The sequence below is a fragment of the Gigantopelta aegis genome, chromosome 4 (genome assembly GCF_016097555.1).
Source record: "Gigantopelta aegis isolate Gae_Host chromosome 4, Gae_host_genome, whole genome shotgun sequence".
NCBI lineage: Eukaryota > Metazoa > Mollusca > Gastropoda > Neomphalida > Peltospiridae > Gigantopelta > Gigantopelta aegis.
In genome coordinates, this window is record NC_054702.1 from 72,660,089 (window position 1) to 72,677,479 (window position 17,391).

The 17,391-nt window shown below is 33.3% G+C and overlaps 1 protein-coding gene across 3 annotated transcripts in view; it reads right to left on the bottom strand.

The window, feature by feature from the left end:
* Positions 1-17,391, bottom strand: part of LOC121371064 (homeobox protein Meis1-like) — a 161,020-nt gene that overhangs the window by 68,809 nt on the left and 74,820 nt on the right. The gene's annotated exons all lie outside the window — the stretch shown is intronic.

Sequence of the window (17,391 nt, forward strand, 5' to 3'; positions counted from 1 at the left end):
ACAGACATTTTTTCTATTACCATCCATACATATATATATATATATATATAATTTACACCAAGATAAATATGAATATTTACTACCATAAACATGAATACTGTAAAATAATATAAAAAAGCTACCACGTTAAATTGTTTTGTTTTAATGTATAAATTGTGTTCCAATGATTCATACTATTGCATTGTTAAAGTGAGTTGAAGTACATGCATGCAGGTTTGCTGCATTTTTTAATCATGTCATTTAGTTGACATAACATAATTGAAAGTCCTTTAGACTTGGCCGTTTACAGACATACAATTATAAATGTTTTATTGGATCATTGAATTTAAATCCCCCCCCCCCCCCCCCTATTTAAAAGGAAAATGTTTTTGTATGTGCTGGGGAGTTTATTTATATGCTACATTCTTTTTTCCTAGTTTGTAGCTTACAAGCTTTAAATAACAAGTTTATTGTCTGGATGTTATGTTTTAATAAGAAATTGGAATTTTTTTTTTAAATGTCAGAGAGGTCGATTTTCTCCTTTATGAATTAAAGTCAGTTTAACAAAACCTCCATTGCTCATTTCCAGTTGTAGAAAGTGGACAGATGGGTGTTTAGTGTTGGTGTTTTGAGCACACTGAAGTGGCATTACACCTAGTAATCCTACACACAATAATTCACCCAGTATGTGGTACGGAAACAAAACCAACAAAAGCAAGTCCTTTTTTTCCATCAATACACCAATGCCATCATGGTCATTGTCCATAATCCCCTTCATCACTGTTCAAGCTATCAGACTCTCTACAGTCGTTTTTACTACAAACACACAATTTACTTTACACACAATGTGAAAATAACATCATCCAAAAGTAAAAGCCTTCGCATCCTCCAACTAGGGACAAAACGCCAGGGGCATTCGTGGTTGAGGAGACACAACCAGAGAGATTCAAGTTATCAATTTAATTTCTCGGACAAATAGTCAATTGCCTAAAGACTGCCTTGTGATGCAATGCAAAGCAACACTGTTTACATATAAAACAGTCTAGGGGGCATTACCCTTTAATGCCATTAATTCACTCAAGTAGGCTTTAGGATTCATCCCTTTCAGATAAGCCTGCAACAGACATGGACACACACACACGGACACACACACACACACATCTGAAGCCAGATACTAGTACCAAGGAGTTTGTTTTAATGCATAATTAATCAAATGCTTATTTAGAGCAGTACTTGACACTGAAACTAGAGTTGTTGGACAGCTGTTCACATAATAAGCTGACATGGGTTCAGCTTAGAAATCTCAAGGAGATGGAAGGCACTGAAATCTGTGCTTGACGGTAAAAGTAAGTATGGGTAATTAAAAAATCCTGAAGAATATGTTTGCAATCTCAAGGCTCCCCAGGAAAACATGAAAACATGCAGGTGAAATATCACTGTATTTAGTAGACAACAATTAAAAATGTCTAACACACATGTAGATAAGTGCTTTACAACAAAATGTTTTTTTAAAGAATGTTGATGCCGAACATTTTCAATGTAAACGTAAAATTAATTTTTACCAAAACCCATAACAGACCTCTTTGCAAAATTTTAAAACTCTAGTAAAGAGGATATTTTATTTTAAATTATAGAAATTCATGTCAAAGCATGCACACACATTGGTCAAAGGTGAACATTAATGGTCCTAAAACAAAAAAACTGTAGTCAGAAAATGGAAAAATGTAACACGAAAAACAACTTTTGCAATTATAGTTTGTGAAGAATGGCTGCATGAGAACACTGGAAGCTCGTTTTGAGATGAGAAAGTTTAATTTTGCTAAGAGGAAAAAGTAATAGTGTGGTGAAAGAAGTCCCAAAGTATTTTTCTCTCGAGTGCAGTTCACAATTCTTTAATAAATAATCAATTGGACTAACGGTGTGTTTCGGCTGTCACTTTGACAGGGACCAAGTATCTCATATCTACGCTTTGATAACATTTCACTTCATTTAGTGCAGATAACCTGACATGTCGGTTACGCTGTTTTTTCAAACTCGTCAATTTGACTATGTACATTGTCACTTAGACTTCTGAAAACAGCAATCAAAGCAAGTTCAAGGGGTTTCGTTCATGAGAAATTTCACAAAGTTTTATTCTGCCTGAACTTAAAGTGATTATCCACACATGATTACCTTTTATGCAAACACTTCATAAGACAGCAGACCATAATATGATATGCAAGAAAAGACATTTCAGTTCATTTCTAGTCGAAATATTAGATTTACGTATTTTGGACTACTTTGACCAAAAAAAACCCCAAAATGTCACATTTTATATTTCAGTTAAAAAAAATTCCTTATAAAATAAATTATATTGTAATGTATTTTTAATATTTCAAACTACACTTATAGGTAATAAATGGTAGTTTCACCAATTTTTAACTTTAAATATCTAATGCTTAAACTGTCAGTAGTTTTCTCAGAAAACCCCCCAAACATAAAACTAACTTATATACAAATACATTTACATAAAATTAAATTTTCAAGGATTTCTGGCCAAGGTTTTGGTCAACATTGCCAATATTTGCAGAAAAAAAACAATTCATATCGTTTTGTGAAAAATATTTTACAAATCTTGTGGTCAACATTTGCCATGTTTACAGTACTAGTATATTTGCATCTACAGACAGTATCGCTATCGGGCTTCAAATGATGGAGTGATACCATGAGGCTGTGGCTGCTGAAGATAAAATTCATTATCCTCTGTTCTCCGACTTCCTTGGCACGGAAAATAGGTCCGACTGTCACGGCCAGTTTAAAATACCATCCATCAACCTGCGTACCATGCTTGATGCATTGTGAAGCCCTTTCTAACAAGCTAGCCAGGAAATTTGGTCCTAGGTAGAGAGACTGGTGAAGCACAGGTAATGGGCAGACATCAAAAAGAATTGAACAACACCATTATTCTCCAGGGAAATTTCTTTTAGGCAGTCGAGGAACCAGGGATCGAGATTTGGTGACACAAACGTGTCACTCTGCATTTTAATATTGCCAGTTCAGGTGACACAAGTTAAAGCAAATGAAATTAATTATTAACATCTACAGACTGTGAACAGAGACTGTTAAGACAAACATGATGCATTATTGATCACCAGTGTATTGCATGGTGTAAGAAAAAGGTACAGGAAGAAGACGAATCTAGATTGCATGGAATCGCTACTTTCTTTAATCAAGTCATACTGAATTAATTACAAAATGTGTTTTTTCTTCTCTTGGTTTTGGATTTGTTTGTATAGAGCTGGGCTTTTGTCTGTCCTTTTTAAACATTATTTATAAGATATTCTGTTTGTTTTATTATACTCAAATTTAAAAAAAGAAGTAATTTATGAAATACAACCCATAACAAAAAACTACAGATTGAAGGTATCAAAGTTAAAATTATTTACTTTTTTATACCAAGAAAACTTATATTTCAAGATCATCTTTACATTTTAGAACTAAACTTAAACTGATGTTTTTAATTGTAATATCAAAACAATAATCAAATTGAAATCTTAAAATGAGACTCCTCACACCCCTAAATCCAATCCAAACCTAACAATGTTGTTTTTCGATTAAAGAATAAACATAATATGGTATCAAACATAATATTACACCAAGGAATTATACTTTATGAGGTCAGTAACAATAATATTAGTATCGACAGATGTAGCACATTAACACACAAAGCCATTTGATGCTGAAGACATTAAACACGGATATTAATTACTGAAAAATTATACCCATTCAATTGTTGTCTGTAGACATGACAACAAAGGGAAGTTAGGCACATGGATGAGGTGGTGAACCATGAAGCACTGAGGGCTTATACGTGGCTAGAGATCCAGCGATCGAGACAGACTGCCTGAACACAGGTCAATCCACTGGTGCTGGGCCCTCCCAGTTGTGAAAATACACAATAAACACCATTTTATGTCTTTCAAAGAAATGTTGTTGTTTTTTTCTCTCAATTCTATGATGTATTTTTCATGCTGTCTTTAAACATTCATTCATTCATTCATTCATTCATTCATTCATTCATTCATTCATTCTATGATAGAATATTGGCATTGCTTAACCAAGTCAGTTGTGTCATTTTGTCTGATCAGTTAGATGGGAAAGCTATTGTGCCACATGAGCTACTATTAGTAATTAGCAGTAAGGGATCTTTTATAACGTAGCAACATAAGTTTTATTGCCAAAGAGATGGGATACACATAAGGTATATAGCAAAATTTTGACACTAAATTGATAATATATAAGAGATAAAGCCACATATCCTTTGATATATCAATTTCAAATTAGCAGCAAGAGATCTTTTATTATGTACTTCTTCACAAATACGATAACACAAACCAGAGCTTTTGTTACACGAATTGTAGAACATTGGTTACAATTGAAGTAACCCAGTGGGTTAATCAACAGGGATGATCTTATAAAAGTACATTTGTTGGCTGGTTTTTTCAATTACATAAATTTATGATAACAATATTAAAAGAATTAACATTTAAACATGCTTTGATAGATAATTACATACATATGTCATAATAACAATTAAATAGTAGTGCAAATGACAGAAACATATTAAAACAGAATGTGGTAGGTCTCTTTTGTATGTGTGGTTTTTTCATGTATCACTTCATTTTATTTCTGTTTCACTGATCTGCAGTATGTGTGTGCCTGTGTGTGTCCCTCAGCCAGTGTAACGAGGAACTGCCTGCAGGAAATATTTCTGCACCTGTCAATAAACTGATTGATGAAAACCAATATTTTTCATACATTATGAACAAATTAATGATTAAATTTTGTGCATCTTATAGTATCTGACCTGATCAGCCACAAACACTAAAGAGCCAGAGGCAAATTCTGATCACGGCAAATATCTTAAGTTCAAAAATTGAGTTTGTAAAATATTTTTCCATGTCAGACACTTTATTTGACAAACAAATCCCATAAAGCTAGCAGGATGATGTATTGCCGCCCGTTCTGTCTGTGACACATGCTGTCAAATGAGTTTTTGATTATCTTTCAACATGAGCTTTTTGCACCTTTGCCCATTCATACTTGATACACTCGGTTCAATAATTTCTCACATAACTATATAACTTCAGTCTCAGGTTAAAAAACATTAATTAATAATCAGATGGGACTTTCCATACAAAGCAGACATTATCAACAGAACATGATTCCTCTGTTGTACATGAAAGATTGTTAAGGTCATTAATGGTATACCCATATGCCCAACACAATCATACATTTTCACCCTGAACTCAACAAGCGGTATTAGGAGAGGGGCTCGCAAGTTAGTTAACTTGTGCCCAATCTTTTTGTTCTTTGTGCAATAAAATATGTTTTCAATAAAATAAAATAAAACTGTGGTAAGTATACTGTTCCTGTTTGTGTGGTAAATGGTATGTAAAACATCCCTTGTTGGTAACTGTAAATACCCAGTAGGTAAAATATCCCTTGTTGGTAACTGTAAATAAGTAAAACATCCCTTGTTGGTAACTGTAAATAGGTAAAACATCCCTTGTTGCTAACTGTAAATAAGTAAAACATCCCTTGTTGGTAACTATAAATAAGTAAAACATCCCTTGTTGGTAACTGTAAATAGGTAAAACATCCCTTGTTGGTAACTGTAAATAAATAAACCATCCCTTGTTGGTAACTGTAAATAAGTAAAACATCCCTTGTTGGTAACTGTAAATAAGTAAAACATCCCTTGTTGGTAACTGTAAATAGTAAAACATCCCTTGTTGGTAACTGTAAATAGCAGGAAAGGATATTTTATACACACTTTTCAACAGATAGAAAAAAGTTTGTTTTGTTTAATGACACCACTAGAGCACATTGATTTATTAATCATCAGCTATTTGGATGTCAAACATTTGGTAAATTTGACATGTGATCTTAGAGAGGAAACCCACAACATTTTTCCATTAGTAGCAAGGATTTTTTATATGCACTATCCTACAGACAGCATAGCACATACCATGGCCTTTTTCTATACCAGTCATGGTGCACTGGTTAGAATGACAAATAGCCCACTGGGCCCATGAATGGGGAATGATCCTAGACCAATACCACATCATGCAAATGCTTTACCACTGGGCTAGGGCCCCGCCTGAACAGACAGGATTACATGCATCATACTGGCCTTTGTGTTAAACCAGTTGTGGAGCTCTAGTTAGCATGTATTTGAGATTTGAGAACCAATTTAAAAAATCAATGCAGAAGTAATTTCATTTTTATTTCAAACTTGGCTTGTAATGTGAAACTTCTATAACTGTCTTAATATACATCAAATCGGTTAATGGAGCAAAAAAATAAAATGAAATAATGCTATCGAATATCAAATGTAATAAAATAGAACATTCTTTTTCATGGGCAATGCACGATAAAATTTCACATAATTATACTGATGATCAAATTTCACCTAATTATACCAAAACATTGGAACAAAATTCATAATTTCAAAATTTATTTTTAAAATAGGTTAAAGGTCAAATAAACCTATCAGGCTCAACTGACCATCACTGTGAGCTAATGGATGGAGAAGTTTAAAGTGGAATGTGAATGTCCTGGATACATTAACTAAATACAGCTTAAAATGGTCAAAACATTTTGTCACAGCAGTCTAGATATACATATTAAACTAGTTCATGATCACCCATTGGATCAGCCTTTATGCTGAATACACAAAGTTTATGCAGAAAGGATAAATCAGATGTGTCATTTACAGAAAGGAGAAGGTCATACATGATTCACTCAACTCTTTGCTTACCGGTCATACATGATTCACTCAACTCTTTGCTTACCGGTCATACATGATTCACTCAACTCTTTGCTTACCGGTCATACATGATTCACTCAACTCTTTGCTTACCGGTCATACATGATTCACTCAACTCTTTGCTTACCGGTCATACATGATTCACTCAACTCTTTGCTTACCGGTCATACATGATTCACTCAACTCTTTGCTTACCGCTGTAAACAGAGAGGAGAGAAAAGACCTCGCCTGGCCTTTGCTTTAGGCAACAGAATTTAAAATATTTTGTGCGGATTTTAATGATTTCAATTATTAGAATGGTGGCGGCGAGACACCAATATAAATTTTCACTAAAATAAGTATCTTCCTTCTGGCAGTGGCTCAAGAAAATGCAACACTGGGCAGCACTTGCCCATAATCCATGCTAAAGACCACATCTCTGCTCAATGCAGAGTCGAACAGACAATTGGTAAAATAGTGGTTGATTCCATGAATCTCGGTCTAGTGTCTCATCAACAGGACAGCCACTCCCGAGGAGAACTTATGTAATTTATAATTAATGATAACCTGTTTCGAGTTCACTTTAAATCCTTTTCATAGTATTCAATTTATAAAAGCTGTTGCAGAACTAATTAAATGGGGTAGGTGGAGCACCATAATTATTATGTTATGCCTGGTGGATTTCTTGAAAATTTTATTTATTTACATGTATTTTGTTTGTGGTGGTATACACCCCCATCCCATGTGACGAATTACTAAAAACATCCCCTGTCATAATCAATCTACCCCACTGATAAGATTCATTGTTAACTTTCAAATTTACCCAAAACAATGAACATCTATAAAGCTAATGCCATGATAATAAAAAAGCCACCATTAAACAATAAAATTGTGGATGTCCAAAAAGCATATCACATATGAATTTAATGCCCATAATGAGTTTATGGGTATTTTAATTTACTCCGACAACAAACCCTGATGGCTGATAAATTAATTATTAGCAATTCAATAAGCACACCAAGGTGTGCGACCAACAGTCACCAGTTCTGCCTCGCTGAGCATAATGTGTAGAAATTCAAACGCAATCTGCCACAGACGAGAACTATGGTATTTTTATTTTTGAGCATTTCTGTCTGATAATACGCCCATTATGACTGACCTTTTACAGTGATCATATTACCTGTGTGGTAGCCTCCATTCTGGCAAATACCATCCAATTACAATAACCGAGAGCTTTAACCCGCGTATGCGGGAAGAGTGAGTGAAATGCTGTCTGTTTTTGACAATATCACTGACCAGAAAATATTTATGGCTTGCAATATATTTATTGCTCATAGAATCAATCAGAAAAATTAACAATGACCGTACTTATAAGACGGATGTTGGAGTTGTGTGTTTGTGACAGTTGAAGAGATTGCAGTGCACTGATCCACATGTAGCCATTGTTATGTGGGCATCCACGGCTGTTTGTGGCAGTCCATTTCCACGCACCCCGGGATACAAGATATGCTCAGACTCACAACTCTGGTCCAATAGTGGCATTACAGACGGCATCTCTCAACAACAATGCCCTCTGGTGATCCAGGAGGGAACCCGTCCCTGAGGGACGATCTTTTCAGTCTGCAGACCTACAGACATTGTGATCATCAGCACCTGAACGTGTAGAGAATCCCGCATGCATCCCTCCCAGGAAAACCATCCGATACAGTGGCGGTGCACAAAATGCATAATTCATGATTTTATCGAGTCAAGAATATGACTCTTTGCAGATCCAGCTTTTCCTGTGTGGTTATCAGAGTCATCTCGCAATGTCCAATGTGGCCGGCGCTGTCCGTTAGTCAATTACACGGAACTGCAGACATCCCAGGACAACTGGCTGCTAAAACCATCATACATCAGTCTTACTGAACGTCAAGGCACTGACACTATAAGTGTTTATATGCTCTACATCCAGCCATAAAGGGATCAGTTCAGTGGGTCTCATTTTAAAATTGACCAACACAAATTACTATATAGTACAGTTTCAAGTGTAAATCTGTGATATTGATGATGATGGTTAAAAAATTGCACATCGCACCACAAAACCCAACTTGTACACAACTGCCTCCCCCCTCCTCCTAGCACACACAGTAAGGATCTTCATGTACATATTAATCTAACAATACAAAGTGCATGTATATACCATAGTCCCTGATAAATGAATTGTGAAAAAATAATTCCATTGGGATGCAACATAATCCCAATAATCTGGTGGAATCCATCCCACAACAGTAAATTATTTATTTCAAATACAGCACAGGATATCATGAACAAATATGCCAAAATGTAATTTTCCAAAACTGAATATTAGGTGTGAAAAGCAGAGCAAATTGTTTATAAACACTATGCCGGTATATCAAAATAAAAACACACAAAAATATTTTGACCTGAATATTATGTAGGAAAATGGATTTTTTTTATCCTATCAGAAAGCTACATAACATGTTTGTTATGACAAATATAATTAATCATTTTAACTGAAAAAAGAGAATATTATGGGACATGTATGGTTAAATTTACAAAACCTATTTATATTTTTATTCAAAGCTCTCTACTTAACAAAACCATATACCGGTTAGAAGGTAATAAAATTATTTTACCTTCAGAAAACATCAACTATAAAACAATGATAAATGATAACATGGTTTATCATTTTTACATGGTAGATGGTTTCATCATATATCTACATCAGTTACAAATTAGCATTTCAGTTATTTCACACATTAATTTTATTCTTAATGAAAACATTCAAGTTGCAGATTGTTTATACAGCAATATTATCAAAGTGTGTGGGGGTTTTGGTGGGTTTTTTACTAATATTTAATAATGTATTAATTTTTTTTTAAATTATTTTCTTTTTAGCAATGGGGAGCCCTAAATCACTGCTATACTTATAATAATAGTATAACACATATATACACACACACACGCACGCATGCACGCACGCACGCACACACAGATGTTCTCTGATATAACAGTATCAAAGTTACTTTATAAATATTAAAATTAATTTTTTAAGGTAAATATTGATGACTTTTCAGTTACAGTTCAAGTGGGATAACTTTTCTTTATCATGACTTTTGTTTTTGGTGCGTTCTCTGCAGATAAAAAAAAAGAGAGAAAAAGAAGAGAGAGAAAAAATTGTGCACACATGTGTTGAGCCAAGCAACCTTGTTGTTACACGCGCCTCCACACTGCTACAACCAACAAACCAACTGGTGTGACACCCGATAACTGAACATTCCCATCAACGCAGTTCAAAACAATAAATGAATTAGCATTTGCAGATTGCAGACAAAATGGCGCCAATTATGGTTTTTGCCTTGTCGACTTTGTCACAAAAAAATGACAGACATGATTCAATACTTACAATGAGCTTAACATTTTTTTCTAGTTATGTCTTGTTTAGAAACTATTCTCACTGAAGCTGTCATAGATACATGTAAATTATCACTGATGAAATTGCTTCACTCTAAATGTAAAACCCCCCAAAAGCTTTGAAATATATGACCAATTTTAATGACCAAGTCAAACCAGTGTTAAGCAAACATCTAAGGTACATCAAAATTTAGCCTACAAAGACAGGTGACTATTAAATAGAGGTTACATTGTATTATATCAAATCATTTAGGAATAAGGAAAGGTGGCCTTTTAAAATAGCTTCTTTAGATGCTTTTTGGGTTGGTTTTGTTTTGTTTTGTTTGTTTGTTTGGTGTTTTGTTTTGTTCATTTGTTTGGGGGGTTTTAGAGGTGGGGGGAGGTGTGTAAAATTAATATTCTATACCATAATTAACTAAAAATAAATGCGTATTTTAAATAATGTACAATCATACAGCTATGAGCATAATCTGAAAATTCCCCTCAACGGTGTAAAAATAAGTGATATCATGGAAAGGAAATATTCAGCCATATCAGTACCACTCCAGGAGGGATGTTTGATATGGTGAGGCGTTGCAGTTTTAAAACAGGAAGAGTGGAGTAAAAAATGTGTTCAGTGACATAAATTTCCTGATAAAATTTCAGTTTCACACATCCAAAACTATACGATAAGAACATTCAACAAATGAAATGTCAAAATGGTATAAAAATAAAATCAACATGTACATTTTTTTTTCAAAATGATTTCGTGACTGCTTGAAATTGGAAAACTCAAATGAAGTTTGATAGACGCCTGCCGCTTCAGGGTCACAAGCTGGCAAGCTTGGACGTAAATGAACTTTTTGTTTGCCTAATCGCAGACCCCATCCAGATTCCAAACAATTGCAAGTCCGTGGTGTGTCAGGGGTTAACAAGTAATCTAGCTAATTGTGGATCTCTTTGATAGCTAAATGCAGGGAAAAGTGTGAAAGCTGTCACAACTGAATGTACACCCTGGTCTGGTGGTGCCATTATCGCACAGCCAGCAACACACTCCCGATTCTTGCCACGATTGATACGCCAATTAGAGCAAGTCTCAAAATGAACCAATTTTAACAAATCTATAAGTCGCTCAATAATTTGCTAGAATTTCCATCCCCAGCACTCATTTGTCTCAGAACAGCTTATATTTATCAGCTTCTGGTGAGGACGGCAAGTTATTTCTGACTCCAGTTGATAAATGACAAAACTGATCTCTTGTGGTCGTATAATTGAAAAAAGAAAGAAAATCCTTAAAGAAAACAAATCTGAAAACCAATAAATTAGGAAATAAACATCAGCATTACTTATAGTTATACAGAGTGTGGAGTGATGAGATTTTCAATGGCATTATTTAAAAAAAAAAAAAAAAAAGCATTGAAAATAGCAAAATAAAAAATAATAACTGATCTTGAAATATATTTAGAGGATGGAAGAAAAAATCAAAACAAAGTTAGCACTTCCAATTTGATCTGTATTTTTAAAAACGTTTTTGTCTTAAACATAAAAGTAATTCAGTGGGTTTTTTTTTACAGTTAATGTTTATTTCTGCCACAGTTTAAATGTTTCCTCAGGCTCCACAAATGTAAATGTATTTAGTGCCCACTGTCCAAAAATGTTGGTTTTAAATTTAAAATTTAATTGGCTTTGAGTATCAACATTGTTTTCTACAAAGCAAAATTAAAGCTGTAGTTCTACTTATGAAACTATCCAAATCTGAAAATGTTAGCAAATGTATGCTTTAAAATTAAAAAACATACAAATAGCAATATACAAAAGGTTAGAACTGTTTTCTCCCACATAAACCAAAATGTATTAAACAGAAGAATAAATATGAACACTGTGAGTTGAGATTTAAAAAGCTGGCCTACATACACTGTATATTTCAATTTCTCATATTTAGTCTGAGGTTGGGCATTGATTTATACGTTTTCATTATTTTCAGAGCCCCATGTTGAGCATGATGTGCCAGTACCCATTGGTTGCTAAGCTGAAATCAATACATTAAAAATAAAGTAATAATGCTGATATATTTTCCAGCAAGGACAACATGAAAATGATTTCCAAATTCAAGATGAGGAGTTTATGGATTACTACAACTTAATGGATAATTTGAATCTGTTGTCAAAGGTACAGAAAACCATTTGCAAATGCTACAAGGCAATGGCAAACAATATTCTGTCTCCAAGAAGTTTTGGGCAAACATAATTGGAATACTTGCAGCCTGCAATCTAATTAAACTGGCAAACTTGCATTGATTTATGAGCAAGGGTCCAATCAGGAGGCAAGATTATCAATAACTACCCCATGTCAAAAGTCAGCCACCAGGAGCTGGCTTGTTTGAGACAGGTTTGTATGGGAGTCGCTTTAATTTTCTCCACAAACATGAGTTTCACATCAGCAGAGATCTATAATAAACTTTCTCGCAGCAAACAGTTGCCTAATCGTTAGCTAACACTCAAGTCTGTGACTAACTGATTAAAACGGGTCGTAAAAATTGAGAGGCAGTGTTTCCTTCACTTACTGTCAGAGCAACAACTGTCAGTTTCCTGTCAGATTATGATTTTTCTAAACCACAGTCAGTAAAAGAAAGCAAAAAAAAGCTGAAAAAAATGTGGGACAATTTCTTTTCCCTCAGAAATAACAACTATTTATCCATAACTAAAACTAATTCACATGACCATTTCACATACTTTTTGCAAGGTTCAAGATTCTTCTTTTTATTTTTGGCTCTAACATTTATCCATTATCCCTAAATAACACTATATGAATTTACAAATTTAAACAAAACTATTTTTTTTAAACTTCATAAAAACATAAATCACTGGTACTAATGATTTATGTTTTTAAGAAGTTTAAAAAGAATTGTTTTGTTTAAATTTGTAAAATCATATAGGCTTATAATCAATAACTATAACAAGCATTCTTGACCATTACTGTGGTCAAGGCATCCGTGGTCTGAATCCAGCTGGATAGACTGGTATTACAACCAAGTGACTTTCTTTACTGTATTTCCCGAGATTAGCAACATCCCACCAGGCAATCAATTTCCTCTGCCCACATGCCAAAATATTTTTAAAATGAAAGCAAAATTTAGACTATCGCTGGGCACAGGTGGCAAGGGATAAACAGACCTCTCCACTTGTAAAATTGTTTCTGGTCTATCTTGTTGGCCATGTTTAATCTGAACCTCTCCAGCACAGTGCTGGAACAGGTTCCAAAGTATTTCTTTATCTGCAAGTTTCTTGGCTGAATAATGGTCTTGGCTTGTTTCAGTCAGTTTCATCATCGGCTGATGCAAATAGTCTTTTCAGACTAATGTTAACACTATATTTAACGTCTGCAAAATAGACTTAAAAGTTATTAATACTAGTACTGTTGTTTCAGTCAGTTTCATCATCAGCTGATGCAAATAGACTTTTCAGACTCATTCTAATAATATATATAATGTTTGCAAAATAGACTTATAAGTTATTAATACTAGTACTGTTGTGTTGAGGATATATAAACAATTGACTACATTACTTAAATTATTGATTTATATATAAATAGCTTTTGAATAGTTATGTGTCTTTGTATTTCAGATAATATTGGTTTGGCATTCTGATAAATAATCATATACAATGATATTGAAAGAATCTATTTTTATGAAATGATAAAACAATTGTTCAGTTATTTGCCATGTCATATTCTTGTCATACTATTCTACAGTTGTCTTTGTACTTCTTTCTTATAGTGTTTTGTGTAAGAAATTAAAACAAAAAATAATTGACCACTGAAACCCTCTGACATTTCATATTGTTAAATTAAAATTGATGAAATGGTACAAACAGCATTTTTGGTGGTCTTATACCTGTTTAATATCTGTGGCTGTCATTAATAAAAACTTTGTTTAAAAACAAATGCAAAATATAATAAACAATTGAATTTAACTGAAAGTTCTTTTCATTCATCCACTTTCATTTTTTTTACATGTATATTAAAAATAGTATCAGATGATGTAAAAACAGTTCTTTTATTTTTAAAAACAAGAATGAACACATATTAGTTACTTAAATAAAAATGAGTAATTTTAAAGGGGTTTTTGTTTAACAACACCACTAGAGCAAACTGATTTATTAATCATTGGTTATTGCATGTCAATCATTTGGTAATTCTAACAGTCTTAGAGGAAAAACCCGCGACATTTTGTCCATTAGTAGAAAGAAAAAAAAAGTTGAACTCATGTGGTATATAACTATTAACTAAACAGGCTCCATTACTTAGGTACATGCTAGAAACAGTTATGCTGTAATCCATTTTTACGAAAAAAAGTAACAAAATTTACTATCCTGTTACCTGCAGCTGTCAGTCGAGATGAGTGACTTAAAAATAAATACGCAAACATTTATCTTAAACCTGGTAAGAAAATAGAAACCCTAAATTCCACAATAATTTGATAAAGAGCTCCCCTAAAAAAAAGAGTCTGCATTAATTTGAGTGGCTGAGGTGGTTTGGTGATAAAGTCAACAAGATTGCTCAATCTCGAATGTGCGACCCCGCTGGTTGTGGCTGAGGTCCACCACTTAGTTTACTTACTTAACAAGACACGTTATCGGCTGCCTGGGAGGGGCCCCTCCAGTAATCCATCATCACTTGATGCAATACACATGTTCATCCATTTCAACTCATTGCAATCTGACAACATTTCTGATAACTCCATATTGAACAGAATAGGTGAAAAAACAAACAAGATGTAAGTCTGCAATTATTTTGTTTACAGTTGGTATAGCTTGTATCCAGCATTCTACTTTCAACATGTTTATTCATTACCGGAGCCATGACACTTTCAAAATATGTTATTCCAAAACAGATCCAGCATAAACTGATTAGGGAAACCCATAAAAAAAACATTACATAACCGAGTAGTGATGATGTTAGTGGTAACTTAAAACAAAAACTTGTGATTATTATCAAAATTCAATTTGGTTCTTTTTCTTTCTCATTTTTAGATAAGAATCCATAGAATAGATTTTCATAATGAAATAACTGATAAACACTCAAGTTTATTTTAAATTTTAAATGAAATATTCAACTTAATTTTTTAAGTATAGTTCTACATAAGCTAAATTAGCATTTTCCATTAAGTTTATTTCAAGTAGGTATGTATTTAAATACATGTATAAAGGAACAAAACTGTATGATAACAGCTGGGTTTATTGGAGGTAAAGTTACTATAAAATCAGTTATTTCCTATTGGTCCTTAGCACTATGTGACAGGATTTTGATTTAAGATAATAAAGACATTTGAAATAAACTGATACATTTTACGTTAGGAACAAGAGTGTATAAAGAAAACATAATTTTCACAACAATCAATACAGAACAATTACATGAGAATATCAGTGCAATATAGAAACATTTTAATCATTAGCAAAATGCATCATTATATTGCAAAACTAATTAAATTAATTTGTGATCAGTAAGCATTATATTTTAGTGCTATATTCATTAAAATTGATTAAACTACTGTATACAGAAAAAAATGTCAAGATCATATATTATTTCATAACTTATATTAATTAAATTGTATTAAATGCAAAAATCACACCTATTTATACTCTTAAAATTTCACATTATTTTCATTAATCAGTTATTTTAAAAATGGTTTAACCCCTTTTATTCTTATTTTCCATTACTTAATACCATAACTACATATAATGAATAGTCCCTGAAAACTACAAGTTACCTGTGATTTTTATTAGCATTAAAAAACCATTAAATGTGCTGCATGAAGTGGTCGGTGGTGCCACGGAACTAGCGCATCTACCTGAGCACCTGTGTGCATGCAATCAACAAATTACCAGAGCTCTTTCATCGCTGGGAGCGTGCTTCTCATTTCCAGCATTCTTCCCACAATGGTCTCAAATTATTTTAAAATGGTGAATGTTTCTTTAGGCTCTCATGTCCAGCTGCTAGGTTGAAGGGCAAAAACAGAAAAACAGTTGTGGAAAGGGCAAAAGAGGATACAATTTAATCACAGGCAAGTATTTTTTCAGGTGCACGAAACAACATGTTGCGAGCATGTGTCTAGCCAGATAGTAATGTTCACATCTTGATTTCCTTACTGCTAAAATGTATCAGTTCACATCCAAGCAGACAACAAAAGGATCATAAAAGAATTATTCCAATTATTTGAATATTTTCTTTCCCGATTTATAACATGTTGTGTGTTTATGCTTCTTAGATGGACTTCCTGGACGAAAAGGAAGGTCAGTTAGGTTGTTATCAAACTAGATGCATTAAACATGTCTCAGAAATGAATGGAATGAAAAATATGTTTGACATAATATTCAAATTGAAATATTCTGACTTTAGTAGCGCTAAAATAAAAATTCCTGTAAATCCAGTAGTAGATACATAGTGGATCACAATGAATAAAGGAACAAAGGAATGTGTGATGACACCCCAGCATAAAGAACAGATTGGCTACTGGCTGTTAAACAAATACATGTATCACTGTATGGATGAATATTCAATGTCAATATAAAACTTTAAAAGTTAAATTAAAACACAGAGTAAAAAACTGCAAATATATAAATTTTGATATATCAAAAATCATAAGAGATTACTTCAGAAACTATTAGAGATCACTTTTAGAAAACTTGTTAAGTTTACAGTGTAGCTTTATTAATAATTAAAAAATAATAATTAAAGTTTAGTTTTTAAAGTAACAACTTTTAAAAACATAAACACACAAACTAACAAAAGAATCAATATCTGCCAAAAATCAACACAGAGTGCATAAAACCTGCATCGTCTTAAATATACAACTAAGATTTATTAGCATAATGTACATTATGAAAAAACCCAACCCAACTGTTATGAAGAAACTAAGTGAAATGCATCATTTAAAAGCCATTCATTAGTCCATGAAAGCCATGATTTAATGTTCACAACGGTTCCACTATTAGTTTCAGTTTGAAATCAGACACTCAAAAAACAGTGGCAGTTTTTAATCAGACACAAAAACCATCGGAGATTTACATTGCACGGCTGACTGGAAGGTGTGCTGCCGAGTCAGTCAAACCAACACCAACACAACATCTACGGTGAAAAACCTATGAAAGGGATCCCTCACTTTGTGATAATGAGGCTTCAATTTGAGAGCTATACATTTCAGCAGTGAGAGAGAGAGAGAGAGAAAA